We start from the raw sequence: 17,866 nt of genomic DNA, 5'->3' as shown, positions 1-17,866 counted from the left end.
CTACTGCATTAGTGATACAAATGAGCTCAAGCTGTCTCATAATGAATTTACTTTTAACAAGATGTGAGAAAATATAGCTGTTTGAAGTCAGACTTTCATGTTTAAATATGGCTAGTTCATACATGGCATTTCGCATTGTTTGCAGTCACCGAAGATCTTAATCATCAATGGTTAACTGGAAACACAAATTAGGTCATATGAATTATGAGCATAAACATGTAGAGAAACCCACAATCTTGCCTAGCTTTGGAAATTTGATGTATGCCAAGTATATAAAGCACACCACTGACCTGAACTAATCAATTATTTCCTATGTGGCATATGGTGACCTGTCTCAATTGTGCTTTATTATAGTTAAAATCTAAACAGATATTTATCAACCTGAATCCATCTCAGGCTAGCACTGAAGCATTGCTGGCATCACCACATGACACATCAAGACTGATTTGTGCCTACTAAATTTCTGATCTTGTTATACCTGTTAATTGAGCTAGGCTCATCTTCCTGCCATGCCCTGAGACAGGAAGATTTCGCTATTTTTTTCATAACCTAACAACTTTTGCTTTGGTAAACTGAAATACAACACCCTTATTGTTGATAAAGAATTTGAGTTCCTAACAAAAGAAATAAATTTCCTCTTTGCCTCCTCTCTCAATAGATTAGTCTACCATTGTAGATGAATGTATTTAAACAAGATGTAAAGCAAACTCTCAAGGCAATAATTCTGCTGTTTCTGTCAGATGGCAACAGGCTGCCAGAGTATCCTAAGCATTTTATTTTTCTCCAAGACAGAGATGTAACTGAAAGTCAACTGTGAAGAACAGAGAAAGCTAGAAGTACTGACCTATAGTATCACTATATCCCCTCTATCAACTGCAACTTTCTTTAGAAAAAATGGAAATGATTTTTATAAAAACGAAGTACTAACTTATATAATTAGGCTTCCTGAAAGCTCAGTGCTCCAATCCAGTAAGCCTCAGATGTTACTCTAAGAGAACGTGATGTCCATGGAAATGATTGTACTAGCCTCAGAATACACCTGGGTCCAGACATGGCAAGATGAAAAGGCTTGCATGGAAGTAAGGAGAGACCAGTTAGACACTAGTAAAAAACCTTTTTCGTGGCAAGGATAGTTAAGTAGTGCAGTAGCACATACATGTTACAAAAGCTGGATCTCTGGAGGATTTTAAGAGGAGATTAACTGGTTCTGTCCTGAAGAAAGTCACTTGACTAGAGGACATATTAAGGCCATTTTCTACGACTCTAAAGCCAAGAGATTAATTTTAATCTTGTTGGTCCTTATTTCACTTCCTTGCTCTTTGCTACAACAGCAAGGTCTGCATGAGAACTGGGGTTTTTTTTTAGTGTTTTTTTTTTTTTTTTGTTTGGTTGGTTTTTGTTTGTTTGGGTTGGTTGGGGTTTTTTTGGTTATTTGTTTGTTTTTTAGGATAATGTCTTGGCTTCTGCTGCTCATTCTTTCCCTAGTATTTATATTTGTGATGCCTCAAATGCCACACAGAAATTCACATGTTCTACATGACTACATAGGTAAACTGTTGCAGTGAAGAAGAGCTGGATTTTAAAATGGAAGTTCTGCAAACTGGAAGTATTCAAAAGGGTCAGGCCACGAAGGATGGCAAAGAAAAAACTTACAAGGAGTAAGCTGACAACAAAGAACATTTCATGTTTCCAACTGGGTTCCAGTGGCAGCAACCACTCTCACTTCCAAAGGGAGTCCCTGAATCAAAATGTGATTTTACCATAGGCAGAGTTTTACTCAAATGGGCAGAACAAATTGAGGTCTTCTCAAGCCCCTGCCAGCAAAGCTTAACATACATTTAACAGCTCTACAGAGAAACATGATTCCATAACTGGTTACACATAAAGCTAAGGGATGCATTGATGGTTCCTATTAGGAAAAGTGAGTTGTTCTTGGGATGCCACAAGCAATATATTTATTTAAGAGAAATAATTAAGAATAACTTCTTAGGGAAGAGAGGACTTTTAAGCAAAGGCAAACTCTTTTATTCCAAGAGGTAATAAAAGATGAGTAGGTTCATCTAGCAAACACAACAGCAATGATTTTTAGGCAAGAAGTTGGTACAAGATTTTAAATCCTGAAAAGTATAACAGATGGGCAGAGTACAGCAGTGTGAAAATGAACTGCTTTCTTCAAATTTTAAAAGATTAATATTCATATAGCTTAGGGGTATCCACACCTATTAACAAATTTGATTTTCAGTCAATGGACACACATTTTCCTCTTTCAGAGTAAAGGAATTGGAGAAATACAACTGAGAACATTTTAATAATACTACATAAGACAAGCCAAGTGCTGCTGGGCTGGACATTCTCACATTCATTGGACTTCATTGCATCATACACATCTGGTGCAGAAAAAAAATTATATCTGAAACAGCTATTCTCCCTCTCAGTTTTGCTTACCAACTGCAGCAGAATAATTTGAAATGTAGGAAGAATATGATACAAAGACAGAATATGTTGACTAGCTTAGCCAGTGCAACAGTGTTCTAAATCACAAAAAAAATTATTTAAAGCACTAATTCTATTCTGCATTTGTACTTTTAATTCCTTCTCTAAAGGACGAATGGTTTTCATTAATTGGTAACAATTAAAACATGTGGCTGCGTAATTAAATGGAACTTTCACACCAAACTTTTTAGTTCTTTACACTGAAATTTCTGTCTCTACTTGTATACTGAAGTAAAAACAGCTTAGTAGACAGAGTTCTTTGTTCTTAAATTACAGTCATGTATGGTGAAATATGCTCTATGTAACCTGACTGTTTATCAATTTGTTTAGTTTTATTTCGATAGGAGTACAATGATTAAAATACATAAAACCAGAAAACCACAGAGGCAATTTTTAACATGCTATTTAGCTAAAAAAAAAGTATAGGGGAAGGATCATGAAATGCTTGCATTTGAAACAGACATGAGCATAGAAAGCACTACCTGTAGTTAGTGAATAGTGTGAAATATTTTGGTGAAAATATTTTGGTGAAAATATTTGTGTTTCCTAAGAGCTTATTCTCTTCTACACCACCTTTACCCATACACCAGAACAGACTAACAAATATCTCATATTTTTAAATTCTCAGTCAAGTTGTCCAAGTTGCCATTGATGGGTATGAGATGACCACACTCTAGGAAGGCCACTGTACTCAGTCTGTCCTTGAGTGAGAAAGAAACTGCTTCCTTATGATTACTGAGCACTTCAAGACATTCCTTTCTGGTGCTTAGCTCCTGCCAGCTTTGCAGTCTGGTTTTCTTGACAAACTCAGCAGCAAATATACACTACTAAATATTGCATTTATTAAGCTTAAGCCTTTATACTGCTTGCCAACTTCATTTTTATTTTGCGTAAGTTATTGCTGTTACAGAAAACTCCATTTAGCTCACTGGAAAAAGCTCTTTACTTATACAGTCCCTCCAGGACTCTATGTGGGAAAAGCCACTTTCACAGCTCCAGCCCCCTTCGGTGACTGCTTCTCCCAGGAGAGAGAGGCACTTGTGCTCAGCCCAGGAGCACTGCCAACAATGACAAGGTGAAAGGACTGTTTTCTTGGAGGGGCAGTCAGTGGGGGCAGGACCGGCCAAAGGGAACGTAGTGGTGTTGTGCCAGGAAGGGAGCAGCCCAGTGCTGCAAGCCAGCACAATACACTCCTCCTCTGAATGTGCTGTTACAATGGCATAAGAGGTTTCTGGATGTGTGCAATTCTTCTTTCCTCTATGTGCACACCTATGGCTACAGAAGTATACATATAACAGATAGAAACACCCATACTCTGGCAGGCTGCAGGAGCAATGTAAATTTTCTGGCTCCTGTTCATTTGCCCTGCAGCATCATGATCAGTAACTGCAGTGCATTAAGAGCTGTGAGGTGTGGGTTGTTGGATGGCTCCAGTTGGGACTGTGCCTGGCTGCAGGCTCAGCCTTTTGATAAAACAAGTGAACTCTACTTTTTTTTTTTTTGCACTTGAGTTTTATTTAGACTGGTTTCTAAGCTTAAATATCTTAAAACGTCTTTTAGTACAAATAGGAATGAAATCACAGAACTGCCCCTTGAAACCGTAAGCACCTCTCCTCATCATAGAAGAAAAATGGAAAATTAGGTAGGTTTGGCTTAACGCCAAAATACCAATCTGCATATGCTACATAAACCCAGCTGTCCCACCAAAGGATCCCCATTTTACGACCTTTGAGAGAGCTAAGCAGATGGAGGGCAACAAACTACACCATTTACTTCTTAGGGTTATTTTTTTAAAACTGTGTTTGCTTAGGCATTCTTTTAAATTACTAAAAAGAATGTACTATCCAGTAATGCAACCACCCCCGTGCAGCCTTGAATTAATTAACCTTGAATTAAGACTAAATTGGTATGCAGATAGGGATGAAGAAAATTAAATTTTTTTGGGTAACCAAGTGATGAACATTTACTATTACTTTCCACACACATTTTTTTTTTTAAAGTAAGAAATCGACATTACTTACTGCAGCAATCCAAACCATAGGGGAAAATGGGTTTTATACTTTGTGGCTCAAAAAACCTTGAACTGCCATATTTAGACAAAATAAACCTAAAGGCATTCTCCACTTCAGAAGAGAATTTCAGCATGACGTGCTCTCCAGTGTCCTGCTGTTTTGATGGGTGCAATGCAGAGGCTCCTCCTCACTGCTGCTCCTGGATGAAGCCTGGGGAAGCCCAGCACCCTTGGGGATCCAGTGCAGAGAGGTGAGCCTGGCTGGAGGCAGTGCAGGATGGCTGCAGGCCAGCAGAACTGTGGGCTTGCCTGCCTAGTGCTTGCAGAGGCAAAACTCCACGCCGAGCTTTGCTGCTCTTATGGCTGTGTGAACACGATTGCTGTCACAGATAGAGCAAACTCATTTCCTGGAACTACACAGGGAGGCCTTGCATTTCAATCGTATGCAGCTGAGCTACAGCACATACCTACTTCTCCACAGTTTTAAATGGCAATAAATGTATGTCACTGTGGTTAGATGTGACGTACGCATCGGTGAGGACCTCTGCTTGATATGCCTCCCAAACGACTGCTGTGGTGCTAAACAGGGCTCTGACGGCTATGCTTAAAATGATCTGCACCCAGAATATCGAACTGCAGCTCAGCAAAAAAATTTTCTGGCACAATTGATCCGCTTTTCAAACTTGAAATTTTTAGCCTGGCTCTTGAAGGATATCTGGGAAAGGACAGTTTGGAGAGAATGGATGAGACACCGATGTGTTGGGCTTGCATGTTGTCTTTCCAAAGGCCACAGGACTGCTGCCGCTCAGGAGTCTCAGGCCTGGGGCAGGACCCTGGTTCCAGGTTGGAAGAGGGATGGTGCGCTGTAGCTTCACTGTGTGATGGAGCACCTTGCATAGGTTCACATTTGCTAAAGGAAAGCAGTGATGGTGGAGAAAACCCAACACAGTCACCGAACAGGCAGAAGTATATTAAAAATCAAAGCTGATGGAAAAGTTAAGTAGTAATTTGTCCCATAGTATCTACTAACTTTATCTGAAATACTATGAACCTCTATTATTAACCTCTTTACTGCTAGCTTACTCTATTCTGCCATTCCCATCAACAAAATACAGTGTAAGTTTTAATAACATGTAGATAAAGATTAGACACTCATGCATATTGAGGACAGTTATACCAGGCTCACTAGCAATGCTTGCTTTGTTTTACCACTTCATCCTGAATTACTGTGCTGCTTTGCTGACATGGGACAATTCCTAACTCTAGGGGATTAGGAGAACTCTAGCGCACTGGCACACAGCAATTTCCTATCTCCTAAAGGTCAGATATGGATCTCTCTGAAAGGACAGCTCTCCAGAGGTCAAGGAAATACACAGAATTTCACAGATCTGCAATCCTAGGCAAATAGAATGTCCTATTAATTATCAATCAGGGATCTTGGGAGCAAATATACCAGACTGTAACTAGCATGGACACTGTAAAATTATGTCTGTCAATGACAGAGACTGAACTAGGTGAGATAGATACAGCAAATTCTTTCTTACCACTACAATGAATAAAGCAAGCGGAGGGAAGAATAATCTCACTGTTAACTTAATATAATTTATTTATATTAACATTGAAAATATTCAGGAAGCTCTGACAATGATAACCTGGCAAAGAAAAACGGGGGGATGCCAAAACAGAGATTAGCCAGGAAGAGCTCACAGAGATAATCTGAAAGACATGTAATCAAACAACTACTAATGCTCAAGGATGAAAACATCAAGGAGGCATGGCATAAAATCAGCACAAGGAAGAAACATAAAGAAGAAAGAAAAAAAAGCTAGTGATAAATGATACATGTAAGAAGTACCATGGGCTAATAAGGCCTTAAATAACAAAAGAAACATCTTTCTACAGTATGCAAGTAATATATATTTGGAATATATTGCAGAGGTCAACACTACACTGATGTGGCTGTCAACTGAACAATGCAACAGTGATATGCATTCAACAGTGCTCTGATATACTACTTAAGCATTATATCACTATTATGAAACACCTTACAACACACTCAGCAATGCAAACATATAACTTTCTCCATACTTTGTAAACACCTACCACTCTCTGAGTTCTCCTCTCCAGCCAGTAAGTATTTATCATGAAATTTCTAACTCTCCTCCTGGAAACTTCATGGTGTTATGCCTTTGCCCCTACCAGTAACAACATGGATTTCCAGCTGCGTGAGACACTTCAGCTGACCCTCCTGTACCACACATTGCCTCTGCTCCTGCTCCCAGCCTGGAAATGTGCTGTATCTCACACAAGATCAGATAACAAATCTCAGTGGGATCTTCTAAGAGACTCCTTTATTTGGTGCATTTTTATGTTGCATTCCCAGTTCAGGTAGGTAACCACAGAAGGAAAAGAAAAGCTGAAAAATAACCCACATTGGTAGAGTGAACAGGCAGATTCTTATGAAAATGTGGTCAGGTACTTTTATAGCCATTAAGCAACTTCTAAGTTGAACTAGACAGAGATGGAGGTGCCAAAACCAAAGTCATCTGCAGAGGAAATGCCAGGATTGTCTAGTTTGAATTGCCAAAAGAACTGCTATGGTTGCAGTTCATACACAATTTCTAATGTATCTTTAATAGCTGTTTAAGTGTTATTGAATGAATCCAGTCAAATTTGGATCTGACAAAACCACAGTTTAAAAATAGGTTCTTACAGATTGCTTGTGAACAGTGTTGCATAGTAGGTTATGCAGATAATAAATAGCATTATAACTTTTTTGCAGAGAGAAGAGAGAGTTGCAGTGACCGAGACAAATTTCAGCAATGCTTATGAGCAGAGAAAGCTTCACCACAGCTATGTCATGCAGAAAATCTGCAGAGATACAGCCCAGGACTTGAGAACCTAGAGCAGGCATATTGCCTTTGTGCTTCGAGTCACAGTAGGCTGCTATCTGTGATTTTTGTCCACAAAAAGGAAGCGATGGAAGAGACATGCTGTGCAAGTTAAGATGTCCAAGAGGGATGGAGAGAGGTAGAGGTATCTTTACTTCCATATATAGTATTGGTGAATGAAACACTGGCATATAGCATCCAGTTTTGTAACCACATCCTAAATCAGACAGAGTACGAAAACAGCCTCAGAATGAATAGTGGGGTTGAAAGGGACACTTTGGAGAAAGATGATAAATTCATTCTGGTCAGCTTACCAAAAAAAGGAGATTGAGAGGTGACTTGTTTACAGCATCTGCATATTTTCATGGTGAGAAAACTATGGGTACTGAAGGGTTGGAAGCAGAAACCAGACAAATGTGGACTGGAAGTAAGGCACAGTTTTTTTAAAGTGGTGAAGGTGATTATTTCTAGAACAAAACAAAAATAGTTGATTTGCTATCACTTGATATTTTTGTATCAATGTTGGACAACTTAATAAACTCCAGATACTGGTCTTTATGCAGAAGAGAGACTGTGTGGCCCACAGCACACAAGAAGCCAAGCTGAATGACCCAATGATCCATTTAAGTCTTTCACAGATGGAAGTTGCAAATGTCCTGCTTGTGCCAGCTTCCAAGTCAGGAGCACCACATGCAAAAGCCTCTTTGTCACTGCCTTTGAGATACCTTAGATACCAATTTCACTTTTGGAAGATATTTGAACACCTTATTTGCTACTGTTTCCAGTTGTTGACTGCCTAAACCTAGTGGTCACCACACTGTAGTGTCAGGACTTGCAGGAATGGGAAGTAACCCTACATTTTAACCTAAAAGAAGATGTTTGAGAACATGGCCTTAAAAATTATTAATTCTAAGTGTGGCCTCTTCCTGTCTTCCTAGAGCATACCTATAACCGCTTATTTCTTTATATAAAAATAACTACTGAAATGAAAAATGACAGCAAAAATACTAACTAGGGCTAAAGTAATGGCCAATAACAAAATTTATGCACTGCCAAGGTAAAACCACAACTGATAGGATATACAGAACTGGGAAGATGAATGTTGCTGTAGAAAAGCTAATATTAAAATGAAGAAAAAAAAAGGTGCTCTCAGTTATTTTCTCCCTTGAGAGAAAGCTGCCAGTTCTAAGATTTTCTCCCAACTATGTCTGCACACAGACAACTGGAAGCCCCCAAACGGTTTTATTTCTTATTATTGCAAGTTACAGGCGGTCAAGAGAAAATTGTCTCTTTTGCCCTTAGGTTCTTTTGTGTATAATGAGCGACTGAAAGCAGCCAGGGGCTGAGGCACTGCTGAAAAAGGAAGAATGCTACCAGAGCAGAAACAACACACTGTTCCTTTCAAGTTCACCCCCTCCTGGCCCACAGCCTGACTGCCTTGGCCAGCTGCCAGGAGATCGGGACAAAGGCTTCCTCCTCTGGCCAAAACCAAGGAAAAGGGTCCGTTGTTTAACACAGGCAGACTTGTTTCAGCAAGAGAAAAAAATAAAAAAAAGGGGAATTATATTAACTGGAAGTCCTGGGAGAGGAGAGTAATCTCATAGTGTAGCTAATGCAATTCTCACCCCGTGCTTTTCCTGGAGAGGCAACGTCTTGATTCTCTACTGTTCAGGCTAGAAGGCAAAGTATAATGTCTCCACAGCACTAAGCCCTAAGGCTGCCAGGGTCTTCACGTCCACTGAGGTCACTATGAACCAGAAACAAGAATGCATCTCTCCTCCTTCCAGGAAGCTCCAGGCAACCAATTCTGCTCTCCATGCCTGCACTAATAAGCTCATGTGAAGGGCGAGCATCCTCACTCACAAAAAGATAGAAATTTCTATGTACTTCCAAGGGTCTAACAGATAGGTAAGCCAAACATATAGCTATCTCAGGACTTCACGGTGTCCAAGGCTCCTGCTGGATTTCCACAAGGTCATTCAACCCAAGTCAAGGTGAATTCACACTTGGCTTTTCACTGCCTTTGTAACAGAGCCTGCAGCCCTGGTCTGCATTGAGGAACCTGGGACACCTGGGATTCATTACAATTTGAGGGGTTGTGCCTCTCCTGGATATCTCTGAGGCAGATGCTGTTGCAGAGGTTACAGAGACACAATGGCTCTTCACACCGGCCTCACAGGACATTTTTTTAGGTGCTTAGAAGGTGTTCAAACACCATTAAGATTTACACATGCATGTACTTGCTCTATATTCCAAGCAATACATTTTCCTCCCAAAGGAGGGGGGAAATAGCATTTCTGACATGCTTAGGAGACTAAGATCTTTGAAGATGAAGGCCTCCCTATGTACCCCATGCATCTGTACCAGCCAGGAGCAAAGAAAGCTGCCCCCATAGTACCTCTCACCTGTCTTCAGTGACTGACATGATCAGCTCCAGCACACCCTGACCATTCTTGCTTGTCCTTCTGCAGGAAGAATAATCCACAGAGGAACCAGAGCTTGCTCAATTATCTTTTTAAATTAAACTCGCATTTAACATTACTGTGCTGACAGGGAAGAGTTACTTGGGTACATTGTTCTGCCATCTATCACCTTGTTTACAGGAAGTATATTCTCAGTAGCCTTAACCATTGTTTTTAAAGGACTTAGTTGAGTGAGTGAGTGTGAAAGCACACATGAATTGTAATGAGAGGCTTAGAGGGTATGAAAAGCCACTGGTCCTGCACTTAATCCTGCAAAATGATCTATGTCTGCAGTGTTTCAATCAGTAATTTCATGTCAGTGTTAGAGAGGCTGGTCAGTATCAAAGTTTCCAGGACAGTCTGTACATTAGTTTAATGACAATACTAGACTTAACATAAGGACTACTGTGCTTGAAGGTTATACTCCACAAAACTTTCTCTGTGATTAACAAAACAGGAAATAAAATGACCTGCTATCTTCTTCCATTTCAGTATTTATGGGCACATGTAAACATTAACACCTCTGAATGAGGACAAAATGAGACAGAAACCAGGAAGGATGTGACAACAATTAGGAAAAGCTCTTGAAGATAAATCAGTTTTGGGAGGGAGTGAGGTTACTAAAAGGAACACTAAACCTGCAACAAACTAGGCTTTTTTTTTTCTACATTGCAATTTTCAGGAGTGGTGGAATAAAGGTGCTGAGTATTACCCACAAGACATGCAATGCTAGAAGTTATATCAAGATAAAGAGGGAAACCCTGTTGAGGTGGGTTTACCCTAGTCAGCAGTCAAGCACCCATGTGGCCTCTTGCTCCCTTCCCCTGCCCCACAATGGCAGGAGAGAGAGAACAGGAAGAACAAAAGGAAGAAAACTTATGGGTAGAGATAGGTACAGTTTAAAGTGGGGGTTGGTGGGGTAAGTGATGCAAGTGACATTTCTCACCACATCCTCCAGTCAGTGTCTGAGCAATGGCCACCCTGGAAGCCAAAGACCCCGCTCTTCTTCTTCCACCTCTGCTTTTATTGATTGCTGACCATGACACTATATGGTATGAGCTGTGTCCCCTCCCAGCCTCTTGCCCATCCCCAGCCTACTGACTGAGGGGCAGTGTGAGAAGCAGAGAAGGCATCGATGCTGTGTGAGCCCTATAAAGTTATCTGATAATGTAACACAGAAAATACCATTAAGAACAAAAAGTTTACATTTCAGTGCCCAGTTTGAACAGCTATTCCTCAAAACAATGAATCTGATTCTGAATCTACAAAATCCTATTCAATTTCCTAAGCTTACTAGAAAAATAATTTTTTTTATCAAAACAGAATATTTTAATGAAGTTCTGTGGAAAATATGATGAAAAAGTTATCTGAGAAAATGGTACACACAGGGTTTCCATAGTAAGAAAAAACAATGGAAAAATAAATAATCAAGCCAGCTTTATAAAGGCCTGTCCAAAAAAACAAAAAACACCATTGGGAGGCTTGGTGTACATTTATGTAGAAGGGACACTGACCATGTTGGATATGTGTATGCCCTAAAGTGTATGTGCATGACTCAGGCTCAGCGCTCGGTGGGTGACCAATGTACATAATCAGGTTTTGTCTTAGAATCAAAGAATCATTAACGTTAGAAAAGACTTCCAAGATCACTGAGTCCAACCTTTGACTGAACATCACCACGTCAACTAAACCATAGCACGCAGTGTCATGTCCAGTCTTTTCCTGAACACTTCCAGGGATGGTGACTCGATCACTTCCAATGCTTAAGCACCCTTTCAGTGAAGAAATTCTTCCTGATGTCCCACCTGAACCTCCCCTAGCACAGCTTGAAGCCATTTCCTCTTGTCCTGTTGCTAGTTGCCTGGGAAACGAGGCTGACCCCTACCTCTCTACAACCTCCTTTCACATAATTGTAGAGAGCGATAAGGTTTCCCCTGAGCCTCCTTTTCTCCACACTTAAACAAGCCCAGCTCTCTCAGCTGCTCCTCATAGGACTTACCCTCTAGGCCCTTCACCAGCTCCACTGCCGTTCTCTGGAGATGTTCCAGCACCTCAATGTCTTTCTTGTAGTGAGGGACCCAAAACTGAACACAGGATTTGAGGTGTGACCTCACCAGTGCAGAGTACAGGAAGGGGACAATCACTGCCCTGGTCCTCCCTAGTCCTGTTGGCCACGCTATTTCCACACACAGGTCACACACAGAGAGGCCAGGATGCTATTGGCTTTCTTGGCCGCCTGGGTCACTGCTGGCTCATGTTCAGCCACTGTCAAACAGCACCCTCAGGTCCTTTTCTACTGGATCACTTTTCACACAAAAAATCTGTTGGGGAGGTTGTCTACTGCAATTGAGTATGCAGCTCCAGGAGCATGGAGCATTGTGGGAGGAATGGGACACCTGGTCTAGCCAGCCAGATCAGCTAAATCAACCCTGGCAATCAATGGGGTGACAGATGTCACAGCCAGATTACCCTCACATTCAGTCTTAGTGCTGAGTATACGGGTCCCAGAACTCAATTCAGTGTCTAGATGGAGGCCAAGTTCTCCTAAAATCCCACAGGTATTGGGAATATGAAATTGTGACTCTGAGCTCTTTAAAAACACATTCCTCACAGGCTACTCTAGTATGTCCTGTGACTATGGTCATCAGATTCTAAATAAACACAGTAACCTGGGCACATCAATATCAGCTGAAACTTCATCCATCTGCTTGCCACAGTGGCTGACAGCATTTCTGGCACATTCCCAGAGCATTTAATTTTATTAAGTACATTTACTGAAGAAACGAAAATCACTAAACTGAGCAAACTATAGAGTCCTCATAAATATAACTACTTCCCCCCCCCCCCCCCCATTTTGTTTGAATAACAGCAGGAAATGAAAAACTGCACGGCTAAAGGAAGTGAAGGAACTATTTATGTAGCATGGGAAAAATTAAACTGAGATTCAACACTTTAAAGTGGGTGACATCTGTTTATCAAAATACTTTTGTTGTATCTCTTCTGCTTTTTTTTCTTTTCCTGCTAAGACTCAGCAACAGGGATGCAGTGCTAGATTCGTCCTTTGATTTTAGTGGAAATTTGTGCAAGTTCTGCCACTATTGCAAAATCAAAATATTGGTCTGGCATTGCCAATTGCTAATAAAATATACCAATGTATCACGTGCCATTTTTTCACTAAATTACTCACACATGTGTATATAATATGAAAAGATGTGTGGGACTGGGAGTTTTTCCCTTTCTGCACATGAGATACAAAGTAGCTATGCACTAACTTTTTATTTCTGTTAAAATAAAACCTGTTGAACAAGTGAGATGTACACCAAGATGTGGTCTGGAAGGATAAAAGAAGCAGCCTATGAACTGAACAGCTGAATTAAGCAGGAACTCAAACCATTGATTTCTACAAGTAGCTTGCAAAAACATGCACCAAGGATAATAATTTTCAGTGATTCAAAGCAGAACCTTTGGCTAAGTGGTAAGTCTGCCCTTAAAATAGGCTAAATAAGATGTTCTCCAACTACACAAAGTACTGGGGCCTGCCAGGGACCCCATACTGTATTCCATCAGCAGCAGAAGGCAGTGCCAAGTAAATTCTGAAATTTAATATATAGGCAAATATGATTAGCAGTTTCACTGCTCTTCTGTCAGTAAAAGTGGGAACTAAGGTCATCAACTTTGCTCCTGGAATCACTGCAGAAAAAAGTATGGGAGTGCTAAAAAAAACCCAAATGATCCCCACAAGAACACCCCAAACAATTCCACCAAAAGCTTAACTCAAATAGCACTCAATGATGCACAGATCTATCTATTGGATAGACAAGGAAAGCACTAAGAAGGCATGATATAAACTTTGTTTTTATATGCATTCTTCATCCTTGCTCCTACAAGCACTACTGCATGTCAACTTCTTGCCAACATCCATCTCTACCCTACTGTGTACCAGTATACAGCATGAGTGAGGAGTATCCCTGCTGCTGAACTCCAGACAACTACTCAGGGCACCAAGCAACCCCCAGAGAGATAAACAGCCATTTACTTTTCTTCACTGATCATGTAGAGAGTTCAGTTTCCCCAGTACATAATTTAAGCACTAATATTAAATAATGTCAATACCCAGTGAAGTAAACCAGGTTTGTCAGTTGTCTGAAGACCCTTCAAAGATCAGCCACAGCTACTGTGAAATTGGCAGAGCACTTGCAGGAACAGTGGGGAGCAGAAGAAAACTTAAAAAATAAAAATAAGACTTCAATATCCAGAAAATATTTGGTGATATTTAGGTTAAACAGAGTTTTTTTGTGAATATTTTCATTCAACATTCTAAATAAATTTGCTTTGGGTATGCTCTCATTCCTGTCATATCCAATTTTCACTAGCTTTTAGAAGATGGATATTATATATCAGTCACCCATTAATTGCCCAATCTCATTTTATGTAACAGAAAAAGTATGTGTTCTTGCCCAAGCAGTAAACCTCCAAACTCACTAACATCCTGAAAGCCCCAAGAACACAGCTCTGCAAAGCACTGGGGGCTCTGGCCAGACTGCACACTTGTACTCCCTGTAAGGCAGGCATGCACCAGCTACTCCACTGGAGTAATGTCCACGTGTTCTCTGTCCCTGTCTTCCCTCAACACAGGCCCAACACAACCAGACACTGGGCTCTCCTAGTAACTTGTGCTGCACTTCTTTCTAGTGAGAAACAAGCGAAAACTGAAAGAACCTACCCCTTCTGTCCTCTTTTCTTGCTAGATTCAGCAGTGCTCTTTATCCATCTCCCTTTCCCCCTTCCTGAGACCCCTGGTGGCCTAGTGGTTAGCGTGCAGGACTTTCACCTCTGCGACCACGGGTTCGATTCCCCGGTCTCCTGGCCTGATGGAGGTCGTTAGCCCTGTGTGGCCATCCATCTATGAGAAGGACACTCTAAACAAACCTACATCCTGAGGACCTCACTGCCATTGTCCAAGCTTGCTTGGCCCCGGCAGATGAACCTTAGGATTAAAGGGTGGGCTCAGTTCAGCGCAGGCTGTGTCTCACCTAAAAAATCCATTGCGCAGGCTGGAAAGGTAAAAAGACCTTTCCCCAGAATCTTCGTTCGCGAAGATGGGCCATTATTCCCCCTTCCACTTCACAAAAAGCAAGAAATCACGTAATGTAGCTGTTGATTTGGAAATTAATTGAAGCAGTCAAGGAGCAGGAAGAGCAGAGACAAGGCAAGCCCACAGTCTTTGTTCTAAGCTCTACATTTGCATACACCAAAGATGTAATACTCATAATGACTTACCAGGTACATGTGTACCCCAAGTACAACAATTCATCACACAGCAACACAACTTCATAACCCTTCAAAATTCAGCTGAAAGAAATACTACAAAAGAAGAAAGATCACTACAATTACCTCATTTAAGGTTTTCATTATAGAAAAAGTATTAGATAGAATCATATTGCAAAAGGCACAAGAATAGGCTATATTGTTTTATCATTAATCAGTCAGAACACAAGAAATTAGGTTTCTTCCTATCGTGGATGCACAGAGCTGATTAATCCCATAGCTACATGGAAGCCAGATCAGAAAAAAAAGCCATGGGGAAGGCAAACTGATTGTGAAGTCTCTCTTCAATTCTCAAGTATTTCAGGGCCTGAGAACAGAGCAGGAGTGCTTGTGTGGGCAGACAACAGATGCTCCTCTGGATTTTCAGCAAACAGTAGAGCAGGGAGGGATGGGTAAATGCTGCTATTTCTTTGCTGTTTTAACTTACGCAATTGGAGGAAGATAACAGTTTAAGACACTGCCCCCTGGATAGCTTTTCTATTTCTCACGAGTCTCAAATTATTATATTTTTCTCTCTCTTCAATACCCTCATTTCCCTTGAGTATGCACTCATCATCAACTTGCATTCCCTAGAAATCCTCCCACTAGCTATCTGGAAAGAAATTCACGCTAGAGGGCATAACACTCTTCTAACATGCAGATGCCTTTAAAACCACAAGTCATCTTCAGAAACCAAATTGCACAGAGGTGCATAAAGAATTCCTCGCAAGACCTATTTTGGAGACAAGTGAATTCAGCCAACTCACAAACATCAGCAGTAATTTCAATTCAGCAAGCACGACTGGCATTCCCAAACCTTTGCCCAAATCACACACCTCTTTGCACGTGCATTTCTTTTAAAAATATTTTTTTCTTGGTCTGTTTTTGTGCTCACATTTTGCCCTCAGCCAATATGATACAAATGTTTTCTGGGTGAGCCCTGGAGAACTGAGCAGACCAAACACTAATTCTCATATGGAATTTATTTACAGGGGAAATAAAATCCCTAAAGTTGAGTAGTTATGTTATTTTGAACTGGTTTTATATTTTATGTGTACATAGTGGAGCTGGAATTTCAGGGCTGGCTTTTGTTTGCATTCATCATGAAACATTTGTTATATGAGCTGCTGCTACTGCTACCAAAACAGCTGCTGCTCACTGCTAGAAAACCAGAAGCCAACTCAACACTTTGTTTCTTCTCCTGGTAAGTCTAGCTGGCAAATGAGGCCTGGTATGTCTACAGAAAATTACCTTTCTTTGGCTTTGCTGTCATCCGTGCCACCTTTTGCCTACCCCGAACACAAACTTGAAACAGCATGGACAAATCAGAACAAGGGCAGATATGCTCTAACGCTCCTTAATCACCTACAATTAAATGCAAATCAGAACTACAGCTGTGTGAACTCCCTGCTTTGCAGCTAGGGCAGCACCTCAAATGTGAATGTCTTTCCTTCAGCTGCTCTTGAGATTCAGCCAGGATTTAGCCTTTCTGTCCTGCATCATCATTTTCCACCATCTGGAAAAACTGAACCATGACTTGATCTAGCTTTGTATAAAAATTTCTTCTGTAGGAGACTGCTTTCCTGTGCAGAAAAAAAATACCCACACATCTGACAATCTGTGAACTTTCCTACCAACCTGCACAGAGATCAGGACCCAGAGCATCTGCAGACAGCAGTCTTGAGTGCCGAGGACAGATCTTCTCAATTGCACATAAGCTTAATGCTTTGCTTTGTTATGATTACTAAACCACTTCAGTGTTGTTCTTGTTGCTTCCTGGTAATATCATATTGACAGTGACCTCTATCACCTCAGCCTCATCTTTTTAACAGAATATTTATCCCAGGCTGAAGCACAGTCCCTGCAAGACTTCCCTGCTTATTTAAAGTAAGCAGATACTACTGAACAATGAATGCTTACCTCTTTCACCAATTTTATCCTGCAGGAGAACATTCTCTCTCCCCTATCATGACAACCTGTTATCTTGAAGAGCTTTTTGAGAGATCTTATTGAAAATCACACCATCTCATACCCCTATGCTTGTTGAGTCCTCCAAGGAAGTATTTGATTTGTGACACTCTACAAATGCCATACTGACTTTTCCCAACTGTCTATTAGTCCCATTCTTTATTATAATTCCTACCATTACATAAATTTGATTCTTGCATCTGTTGCTATCTAGGTGCCCATTGCAGCCCTTTAAAAGCTTGGAATTCATTTTAACTACTTCCTGTTCTTCCAAAATAGCTGCTGATTGAATGACAGGACACACCACAGAGTTGGTAATTTCAGTTTCAAAGAGATTCCTGGTGAATACTATTTCTGACAGCAGCACTCATGACACTGCCATGGCGTAAAGACGGCTGAAGAGATAAAAATGCCACACCCTAACAGCAAATCTATTACCTGTATTATAGATGACATCTGGAAGAAATTGAGAAGCTATTCAGATGGAGTCCAAACAGTACAACTAAAAAGATGAGATTTATAAAGTGCAGTAACATTTGTGCAAATGTTGGAGATAGAAAAAGCAGCCCAACCAGAAAGAAGATGCTAATAAAAGAACACAATGGGAATGCAGTTTGGAAGACGGGAAGGAGATAGGGGAGATGAGCCTAGACAGAAGCGGAGAGGAGGACACTCTTTCATACTACATTTGAAAATTTGTCATTCTACTCCAAGAACAGAGAAAAAGAATAAAA

The 17,866-nt window shown here is 40.7% G+C and overlaps 1 protein-coding gene across 2 annotated transcripts in view; it reads right to left on the bottom strand.

Annotated features, from left to right (window-relative positions):
* The window catches only part of UST (uronyl 2-sulfotransferase), a 163,696-nt gene that overhangs the window by 6,309 nt on the left and 139,521 nt on the right, over positions 1 to 17,866 (bottom strand). The window lies entirely within an intron of this gene.

This window comes from Neopelma chrysocephalum, unplaced genomic scaffold (assembly GCF_003984885.1).
Source record: "Neopelma chrysocephalum unplaced genomic scaffold, ASM398488v2 Primary Assembly neopelma1_23, whole genome shotgun sequence".
NCBI lineage: Eukaryota > Metazoa > Chordata > Aves > Passeriformes > Pipridae > Neopelma > Neopelma chrysocephalum.
Note: the sequence above shows the minus strand (reverse complement) of the source record. Positions and strands in the feature narration are given on the sequence as shown.